This window comes from Aedes albopictus, chromosome 3 (assembly GCF_035046485.1).
Source record: "Aedes albopictus strain Foshan chromosome 3, AalbF5, whole genome shotgun sequence".
NCBI classification, from domain to species: Eukaryota; Metazoa; Arthropoda; class Insecta; order Diptera; family Culicidae; genus Aedes; species Aedes albopictus.
In genome coordinates this window covers 149,525,872-149,536,470 of record NC_085138.1, presented here as the reverse complement: position 1 = coordinate 149,536,470, position 10,599 = coordinate 149,525,872, and the positions used below count along the sequence as shown (strand labels likewise).

General features: G+C 44.0%; 1 long non-coding RNA gene across 1 annotated transcript; it reads right to left on the bottom strand.

The window, feature by feature from the left end:
• Nucleotides 1–1,053: 1,053 nt before the first annotated feature.
• Nucleotides 1,054–10,573, bottom strand: LOC115266056 (uncharacterized). The gene is made up of 2 exons (XR_009999090.1): nt 9,961–10,573; nt 1,054–2,724 (listed from the first exon to the last, which is right to left on the bottom strand). It is a non-coding gene; the product is annotated as an uncharacterized LOC115266056 (long non-coding RNA).
• Between the last annotated feature and the right edge of the window lie 26 nt (nt 10,574–10,599).

The following is a 10,599-nucleotide window of genomic DNA, read 5'->3' as shown; positions in this document are numbered from 1 at the left end:
TTCGACTTCACTAACTCCAGCGTTAAATCTTCATCCGGCCTTCCTTCCAGTGCCGTAACGAGCCCAGAATACGACTCCGGCAGACTTCGCAATATCATTGCCACTTTTAGCGATTCAGCCAGCTCCTGCCCAGCTTGCGTCAAACGGTCAAAAAGTTCCTCCACCTCGAACAGATGGCACTCGAGATCGCCATCTTCCAGCAGATTAAGGCTCAAATGAGAATCGCATATTATCCAAAACTGAAAAAGCACTTTTCTCCATAATTACGAAAAAGCTAACAAAAGCACCGTGTCGGATTGTCATAATTGACTAAATAAACAATCGGACATTCTTATTTTCTTCGATTTGTGGATTATTTTGGGAAAAAGTGCTTTTTAGTTCTGGAACATTTGTCATTCTCAATTGAGCCTTAAGACTGCACAGCCGCTTCAACATAGAGACACGGGAGGTCACAGTCACTTTTTCGTGGTACTTTTTCAAGTTACTCCAAAAGTCCTTCGCACTTGTCGCTGCCTTGATTAGCCCATATTGACTTTCCGCGATACACAACCCCATCGTTGCGCGGGCCTTCTTGTCGTCCTTCTCCCATTGACTCGAGTTCACTGTCGGCTTGGGGGTATCGATCACGTACCACAATTCCTCCCGCGTTAGCAGCATCTCCATGCGAAACTTCCATGTTTGCCAGTTTTGGTTGTTTAACTGGACAAACTTGTTCAAAGCCTCCATTGCTGCTGGGAAATTGCTAGTGATGGACGAAAGTTTCACACGCGCCACACAAACGACCGTCACTTTCTCAATGCTTTTCCGACCCGTTTACACCGTTCTTCGCGCAATTATCACTGGGCACATCACCTGTTAGCCAGAGCGGACAACTACAGCGGAATCGCGTATAAAATCACGTAAGAACTCACGGGAATTTCGGATAAATAATACCGGAGTAAACAACTCGAATGTGCCGTACACCAGAGAAGTTGTTCTAGAGAAGCGCGAAGAGGATTTAGGTTATGTTTATTTACATCACTCCCAATAACAATCAATTTTTGCGGTGAACAAAATTATATTTTCGCGTGCGTGTTAGTTTGATCTGCCCATAAGATGTCAAGCATACAAGTGACGTCATGCTTTGCACTAACACACTTTCATGTGCTTTCATGTTGCGCTTTGTTTCCCATGTTTTTCTATTTCCTTGAATTTGCTCGATTGGGACCGCGTTTGACGGTTCAATTGGAACCTTTGGTTTCAGTCTTCGCGCATCTCTATAACAACTTCTCTGCCGTACACAAGAGTAAAACGTATAATGAAAAATGTAAATAAACTTTGGTCATACTACTACACTATAGATGTTCTTATTGTTAAAAGACGTGCGCAAAGGGAAACGTCAAATACATGCGCACAATGGTGTCGGCAATTAGGTCGACCAAAGGGGGTTCCGCAAATAGGTCGAATTTAGGGCTACCGTTGCACTTTCGCCAACAGAAAAGAACAAAGAAGAGAAGGCAATGAACAATCAATAAACACAACAAAAATAAATAAAGCGTTGAACTAATATGTATTGCTTCCTTTATTGTTTTTGTCCCAACTGGGACATGAAAATAGGGTAAATTGCGTATTTTGGCAGTTTTGTTCTCTTCGTCATGGGGATTTTTGAAAGCTATTGAACTCAGAGTACCTAGGTCTCAAATCCTCCCCAACCAAGCTGAACTATACGACCAAGTTTCAGGTAGTTTGGCTGACAAAATCCCTTCATGACGAATAGAACAAACCTGCCGATAATATCCATCGTCACCCTATCCTAAACCGATCGGAAATTGAACATCGCTTGCATACCGCTTCGACTAAGCGGGCTTTCGTATTCTTCTACATAGGGTGACAAAGGGTATTATCGGCAGGTTTGTTCTCTTCGTCATGGGGGGTTTTTGTGGTCCAAATTGCCTGAAATTTGGGCATATAACTCAGCTTGGTTGGGAAGGATTTGAGGCCAACTTTGAGATCAACAGGTTTCAAAAAACCCCCCATGACGAAGAGAACAAAACGGCCGAAAATACGTAAGTTCCCCTATTTCAGTTTACTTTCATAGTGGTATTATAAACGGATTTTTGTATTTTTAGCATTCAACACAGGACTTCTTCTCACTGTTTAAAAAAGCGATTACCGGCATGCAAACCGCTCATCTTCCGTTCTGATAGTTGGTCACGCACAGATCTTCGTGGTCGAACTTGAACACGTCCATCACCGGTGACAATAATCGTTCTGGTGGATGCTCGGATCCAATCAAGATGAACGGCACCTTCCACGGCCGATCTGACGCACCTCACCTTCAGGAGCTCTTACTTCACTTCCTCCGCGGTAATACGGTGGACGGTGGACGGTGAAACGATCCTTGGCGTCGTAGATCAAAGAGTGAGTCATGAATCCGACCGGGTAGTTGAAGTCAGTGTGAACCTTGCCATCGATCTAGATGTGACGTTACAGATCTTGGTGACATCGGTGGTGGTCAAGACGTACTTCAGATGCGAAAGAAAATCACAAGCTTGTGTGGGTCCATGGATGAACGCGGGGCAAAATTGGTCTGGTCTGGTCCAACATCTTTTTGAAGCGTTCATACGCTCCAAATGTTTCTCCGGTCCCCGAGCCATCTTGACACTTTAGAACGAAAAGGAAACGATTATTCCGACGGCGCCAGGGTTAATGCAACACTGACTCGAAGATGGCTGCGTTGTCACCCTGGAAAAATATAAACATTATTAGTAATCAATTATGTATTAGAATCCTCCAGGAATTCCTGCAGGAGGACTTCAGGAATTCCTGCAGGAGTTCCTGCAAAGTTTCTTGAAAATTCTTGCAAGAGTTCTACGAGAATTCCTCCAGTTATTCGAAGTTTCTCGGGAATTTCTTCAGTAGTTTCTCGGGAACTCCTCCAGCAGTTCCAATTTCACTAGAATTCTTTCTAGAATTCTTTCAGGAGCTCCTAGGAAATTCATTCAGAACTTCCTCGGAAATTTCTCAAGGAGTTTCTAGGGATTTCCTCGAAAATTCATTTCTCGGGTACTCTCGGGAAATTTCTACTTCTAAATTCCTACTTCTCGGGAAATTTCTCGGGAGTTACTCTGGGACTTTCTCGAAAATTTATTCAGGAGTTCTTCCAGAAGTTGATTGGGAGTTCCTCGAGAATTCCTCCACGGGCTCTTCAAAAATTCCTTCAGTAGATCCACGGAGGAAATTTCTTCAGGAGTTGTTCTGGAATTCTTCCCGAAGTTCCTCGGTAATTTCTCCAGGAGTTCCTCGGGTAATACAAGAGGAAGTTTTGGATCAATTCCCGTAGAATCCTGGAACAAATCTCGATGATCTCCTGGAGTATTACCAGAGGAACTCCTGGAGCAAATCCCGCGAAACTCTTGTAGCAATTCCGAAGGAAGTCCTGGAGCAAATCCCGATAAACTTCTGGAGGGATTCCAGAGGAACTCCTGGAGGAATTCACGAGAATATTCAAGAGGAATTTTCGAGGACATACTAGAGATATTTACAGAGAATTCCTGGATAAATTCCCGGGGACCTCTTAGAGCAAGACATTTCCAAGGATTTCTGGAGCAATTTTCGAGGAATTCCTTGAGCAATTGCCAGGAAACTCCGTGAAGAATTCCCGAAGAACTCCTGGAGGAATTTCCGAGGAACTTCTTATAGAATTGACGAGGAACTACTGGAGGAATTCCAGAGAAACTCTTGGAGGAATTGCAGAGGAACTTGTGGATGAATCTTCAAGGAAATTCTTGATGAACTTCCGGAAAATTTTCCAGAGCTCTTGGAGGAATTCCCAAGGATCATTTGGAGCAATTCTCAATGAACTCCCTGGAAACTCCTGAAAAAATTCTCGACGAACTCCTGGAGGAGTTTCGAACGAGCTTCAATAGGAACTTGCGAGTAAATACAGGAGGAATCCAGGATATTTAGGAGAAATTTCCGAAAAACTCCTAAAGGAATTCCAGCGAAAGTAATTACCATGGATCTTCTGCAGGAATTCCGGAGAAACTCTCGGAGGAGTTCCCGAGGTAATCCAGGAGGAGTTCCCGAAGAAATCCAGGAGGAATTACCGAAAATCTTCTGGAGCAATTATCGAGGAACTGGAGCAATCGCCAGAAAACTCCTGGAGAAATTCTCGAGGAACTCCTGCAAAAATTCACGAGGAACTTCTGGAGGAATTTCCGAGGAACTCCTGGATAAATCTTCGAGAAAATTCTTGAGTAACTCCCGGAAAAATTTCCAAGTAACTGGTGGAGGAATTCCCGAAGAACATCTGGAGAAATTCCCGAGGTAGTCCTAGATAAGTTTCCAAGAAACCCTTGGAAGCTTTTCCGCGGAATTCGTGGATTAATCTGAGGAGCTCTTGGAGGAATTTCTGAGAAACTCCTGAAGCTATTCCCGAGGAACTTCTGGAGATATTCCTGAGGAAATGCTTGACGAATTTCTGAAGAACTATTGGAGGAATTCAGAGGAACGCCACGAGAAATTCCCGAGGAACTTTTGGAGCAATTCCCGAGGAACTCCTGGAGCAACTTGGAACTCCTGGAAAAATTTCCGATGAATTCTTAAAGGAATTTCCGAGGAACTCCTGGAGAAAAAAATCCCGGAAACTCTTAAATGAAACCTCGAGGAATCCTTGAGAAATTCCTGAGGAACTCCTGGAAAAATTCCCGATGAATTCTTGAGGAAATTCCCGAGGAACTACTGGAGGAATTTAAGAGAAGCTTTTGGAGGAATTTTCGAGGAATTCTTGGAGGAATTCCAGAGGAACTCCTGGAGAAATTCCTGATAAACTCCTGGAGAAATTTCCGAGGAAGTCCTGGAGGAATTCCGGGGAACGCCTGGAGGAGGAACTCTTGGAGGAATATCCGAGGAACTCTTGAAGAAATTCCCAATAAACTCATAGAGGAATTCCCGAGGAACTCCCGGAGGACTTTCCAAGGAACTCCTGGATCAACTTGGAACTGCTGGAAGAATTTTTGAGGAACTCTTGCAAGAATTCCGCTTGAATTTTTAAAGGAATTCCCGAGGAAGTCCAGGAGAAAAAAATCCCTAGAACTTTTCAATGAATCCTCGAGATAATTCTTGAAAAATTCCTGAGGAACTCCCAGAAAAATTTCCCAGGAACTCCTGGAGGAATTCCCGAGGAACTTCTGGAGGAATTTCCGAGGAACTCCAGGAGGAATTTCTGAGGAACTTCTGGAGCAATTTGAAACTGCTGCAAGAATTTCTGAGCAACTCCTGGATCAATCCTCGAGGAAATTCTTGAGAAACTCCTGGAAGAATTCCAGAGGAATTTCTGGATATATTTCCGAAGATATTCAGCTGAAATATCCGCTTCTGGCGAACTCCTGAGGAAATTCTCGAGGAACTCCTGCATAAATTCTCGAGGATCTCCTCAATGAATTCCCAATGAATTGATAGAGGAATTCCCGATGAACTCCTATAGGAATTCCCGAGGAACTCCTGGAGGAATTCCCGAGGAACTCCTGGAGGAATCCCCGAGGAACTCCTGGAGGAATTCCAGAGGAACTCCTGGAGGAATTCCCGATGAACTTCTGGAGGAATTCCCTAGGAACTACTGGAGGAATTTAAGAGAAACTCTTGGAGAAAATTTTGAAGAATTCCTGGAGAAATTCCCGAGGAACTCCTGGAGAAATTCCTGATAAACTCCTGGAGAAATTTCCGAGGAAGTCCTGGAGGAATTAAGGAGGAACGCCTGGAGGAGAAACTCTTGGAGGAATATCCGAGGAACTCCTGGAGAAATTCCCGATAAACTCCTGGAAGAATTTCCGCGGAAGTCCTGAAGGAATTCCCGGGGAACTTCTGCATCAATTCCCGAGGATCTCCTTAATGAATTCCCAATGAATTCATAGAGGAATTTCCGAGGAACTCCTGGAGGAATTCCCGAGGAACTTCTGGAGGAATTCCCGAGGAACTCTTGGAGGAATTCCCAAGGATCTTCTGGAGCAATTTGGAACTGCTGGAAGAATTTCTAAGGAACTCCTAAATTAATCCTCGAGGAAATTCTAGAGAAACTCCCGGAGAAATTTCCAAGCAACGTCAGGAAGAAATCCCGAGGAACGTCTGGAGATATTGCATGAGCATGAGCATAGATGATTGCACAATTCGTAGTTGCTGCTCCGTGATTGACCAGAGCAATCGAAATTGCACAAGGAACCAATGAATAGGGCTTCGGATTAGCTTACTATTCTCAATGTACACAGTTCGAGAGCTCTAGACTTTAGTAAGGTCAATAACGGCGTCGGCCACGTCCTTACGGTCATCAAGGATGGGAAGGAATGTTAGTGAGACAAACGTTGTTATAAAGACCGCGAATCGCTGTAGGAATTCCCGAGTAACTAATGAGGGTAAAGTCGAGGAGCTCCTGAGCATATTTCCGGAAAACTGCTGAGGGAATCCCCATGGAACTTCTGGAGAAATTTCAGAGGAACTCGTGGAGAAAAATTCGTGGGAACTCCTGGATGAATCCTCGAGGATTTTTTTTTGAGAAATTCATGAGGATTCCTCGGGGTTTCCAGGGATCCCTTGGAGAAATTTTAAAGGAATTTCTGAATATATTCCCGAGGAACTCATGGAGGAATTCACGAGTAACTAGTGGGAGTATAGCCGAGGAACTCCTGAGCATATGTTCAGGAAACCCGTGAAACTTTCGGAGAAATTACCGAAAAACTCCTGGAGGAATTATCGATACATATTAGCATAAATTGCATATTGCCAGGAAACCCGTGGAACTCCTGGATGAATTCCCAATGAACTCACAGAGAACTTCCCGAAGAACTCCTAGGCAGTGTACGCAGAATATGGCACCGCAAGCAAAAAATAGGCAACAAAGAAGGCACGGCAACAACGCTTTGTTTTTTCGTTAGCAGATAATGACAAAATCGCTTCCGAGTTTGTTCACAACAAAAACGGTAGGAATATTTGTCTCGTTCTATTCACATCGTGATTTTCGCATTGTTTTACAACTGAAACTCGATTCTGAGGTTTGCAAGAGTCTCAATTCGTCCAAATGCTTATGAATTCGATGATGTGGGTTTAAAATTTCAGCAGAAAAACCGGAATAACGGCACACGCACGGCAAGCGATGTTTGTTTTATTGCTCTCATCGCCAGACATGTGTTTGTTGCGGAGCGGCTTTGTTACTGACATACACCGCTTAGGACAAAGCGTTTGTTTTTCGGCGTGATCCGTTTTTCGTACCCTGCTCCTAGGGAAAAATTACCGGGAACTCCTGGATAAATCCTCGAGGAAATTCTTGAGAAATTCCTAAAAAAACTCCCGGAAAAAATACAAGTGACTCCTGGAGGAATCCCGAGGATTTTCTGGAGCAACTTGAAACTGCTGGAAGAATTTCTGAGGAACTACTGGATTAATCCTCGAGAAAACTCTTGAGGAACTCCCGGAGAAATTTTTAAGGAACTCCTGGAGGAATTCCCGAGGAACTTTTGGGGATATTGCCGAAGAACTCATGCAAATATTTCTGCAGAACTTCTGAAGAAATTCTCGAGGAACTGCTGCAGCAATTCCCGAGGAACTCCAGGAGGGGTTTCCGAGGAGCTCCTGTAGCAACTCGGAACAAGTGAAAGAATTTGGAGCTCCTGGAATAATCCCCGAGGAACTCCTGGAGGAGCTCTAGGATGAATTCCAAATGAACTCCTAGAGGAATGCCCGAGGAACTCATGAGGAAAAAATCCCGAGAACTCCTGGATGAATCTTTGTGCAAATTTTTGGGAAATTCCTGAGGAACTTCCGCAATAATTCACAAGGAACTCATGAAAGAACGCCCGAGGAACTTCTGGAGATATTCCCGAAGAACTCCAGCAGATATTTCTGGAGAACACTTGCAGCAATTCCCGAGGAACTCCCGGAGGAATTTCCGAAGAATATCTGGAGCAATTTGGAACTAGTGGAAGAATTTCTGAGGAACTCCTGGAAGAATTTCTGACGAACTCCTGGAAGAATTGGCGATGAACTGCTCAAGGAATTCTCGAGGAACTTCTGGAGATATTTCCGGGGAACTCCTGAAGGAGTTTTTGACTATCCCGGGAACTCCAGGAGGTTTTCCCGAGGAACTTCTGGAAGAATTCACGAGGAACTCCTTGAAGGAATTCTCGAGAAACTAGTGGAGGCATATCCGGGGAACTCCTGGAGAAATTACCGGGGTTGGAGAAACTCTTGGATAAATTTCCAAGGAACTTCTGCAGATATTTCTGGGAAACTCCTGGAGACCTCTTGGATGAATCCTCGAGGAATTTTTTGAGAAATTTCTGAGGAACTCCCGGAAAAACATCCAAGGAACTCCTGGATGAATTCCCGAGGAACTCCTTGGGATATTTCCGAAGACCTCCTGCAAATATTTCCGGGGAAATCCTGGAGCAATTGTTTAATATCCGGGGAACTCCAGAAGTCCCAAGAAACGCCTGGAGGAATTCACGAAGAACTCCTTGGAGAATTCCCGAGAAACTAGTGGAGGAATACTCGAAAAACTTCTGGAGGAATACCTGGGGAACTTCTGGAGATATTCCCGAGGAACTTCTGGAGAAATGCCCGGCAAACTCCTAGAGTAACTGCAAAAACCTTCACCATCAAAATCAGAAATAAACCGGTAACAGTTTCGATCGACCGAGTGAAACCAGCTTACATCATCAAAGATCCTGTTTGCTCCTCTGACAGGATTACAAAAAGTGGACATCACGTGCGGTTCAGGATTCAGTAAGCTTTTTCCAAGGAGGGGGAGTGATGCGGTGCGCTGCAATTTGATATGGCCACACTGCATCTGACGACGCTGGCCAACGGTGTGACAGAAATTATCCCTCATTCGTGTTCGAATATCAGACATTCGACAACCTTATAGTTTTCTTCCAATAAAACATTTGTCTAAATTTGCATTGCTTTTATTCTACGCACCTTAGCTTCTTATCTTCATGGAAGATATAGTCCAAGCCCAGGGAGGAATCCCATCAAATTCCCGAAATATTTCCTGGAGCAATCTCTGGACTAATCTCAGAAGCCATTCCTGGCTAAATCTTAGAAAATATTCCGAGGGAGGAATTCCAGAAATGGCAGTTCAAATGGCAATCACCGTAGAAAATTCGTGACCAATTCCCTTCGAACACGCATCAGCGCTTTAAGATGCAATTTCTGGCGTAAATCTGTATATATAAAAATGCAGTGGCATACGTGGGACCGCGCATAACTCGCGAACGAAACGTCGGATTTGAGTCATCTTTGTTTTGTTCAGTTAGTGTTCACACAAGGAAGGTTTATGAGGCAAAAAACATGCGAAAATTGAGAGTTTTTGAAAATCGATCTTCCATACATTTTGACCGGGGGCTTGGTCTTGGCTAGAAACTTGAAACGTCAAAAACGCAGTAGGCAAGACAAAGTTTGCCGGGTACAGCTAGTGACATATAAAGTTCTGCTCAACAGATTTCCGAACAAAGAATTTGAGATATTTTGAAAACAATGCTTACAATTTCTTCAACGATTATCCCGTTTGGTCCCGTCCTCTAAGAAATCGGATAGAGCTCCACAAGAGTTTCCCTATTTTTCTGAAAATTAAGCCCGAGTTTTCAGCAAACATTTTTCGCAAAACAGTCCCATATGAATAGGAAACCCAGCAAAAATGAGACTGTTATGCGAGTGGGGGCAGTATAGTTTCACTTCAGGAGTTTTGTTTGATCCATTCAGGAATTCTTCCATTAACAATTATGCCGAAGCATCATGAAGCAAAAAACAAAAAAAAATTCGGCTTGATGAGATCCATTCGAGCAACTCAAAAAGAATTGGACGATTGTGGATAACATTGATACAAAACAACTATGTATGCACTTCGATATGTACCTAATATACGGATGATTTACTTCATTTGGAAGCAAGGCATAGCAGGAATATGAGTTTTTTTTTTGAATATCTTACCGTAAGTAGTCCAAGGAAATGGATCCGATCCGGATTGCATGTTTGCTCTTATATCATTAATGTCAAATTCCATCATCTTGTACACGTCGTCACAGGAACAACCAATGCGAAAATATCCAAACTCCTATGCGGACTGCCCCGTACGAGATGTGATCGAGTTTTTTCGTAAAGAAACGATGGACAACTTTTCTGTCCGCTTGCCTACACCAGGTCCGAAACTCCTTGGAACAGCATACTCCCTATGTAGAATGGGCACTTGGCACTATCAGACGATTTTTGCCCCAATTTTATCGGTCAATTGGGCAGTCGGTTCTTCCTCCAGCATGACGTCATTGGGGTCTCCTCCAGAGCAGTCTCTTTAGTCATGTTTTCATAGCCCCATTCATTTACACTGGTGGTTCGAGCTAGACTGTGTCCTCATCACCCTGCGCCGGATACACCACCACCGATTTCCTCTTCCTGCTCTTGCGACCTCCGGGTGTTACATCTTTCTAGGCATTTTGTCAGCTGCCACGGAGGATTTTCGATGCTCCGATACGTTGGGTATTTTTGCCTGATTTCGGTCGACCGCCGACCGAAGGATCCTCCAGCAGAGAACGGTATTTCACCCTGCTGTGTTATCCGCCCGATGCCAAAACT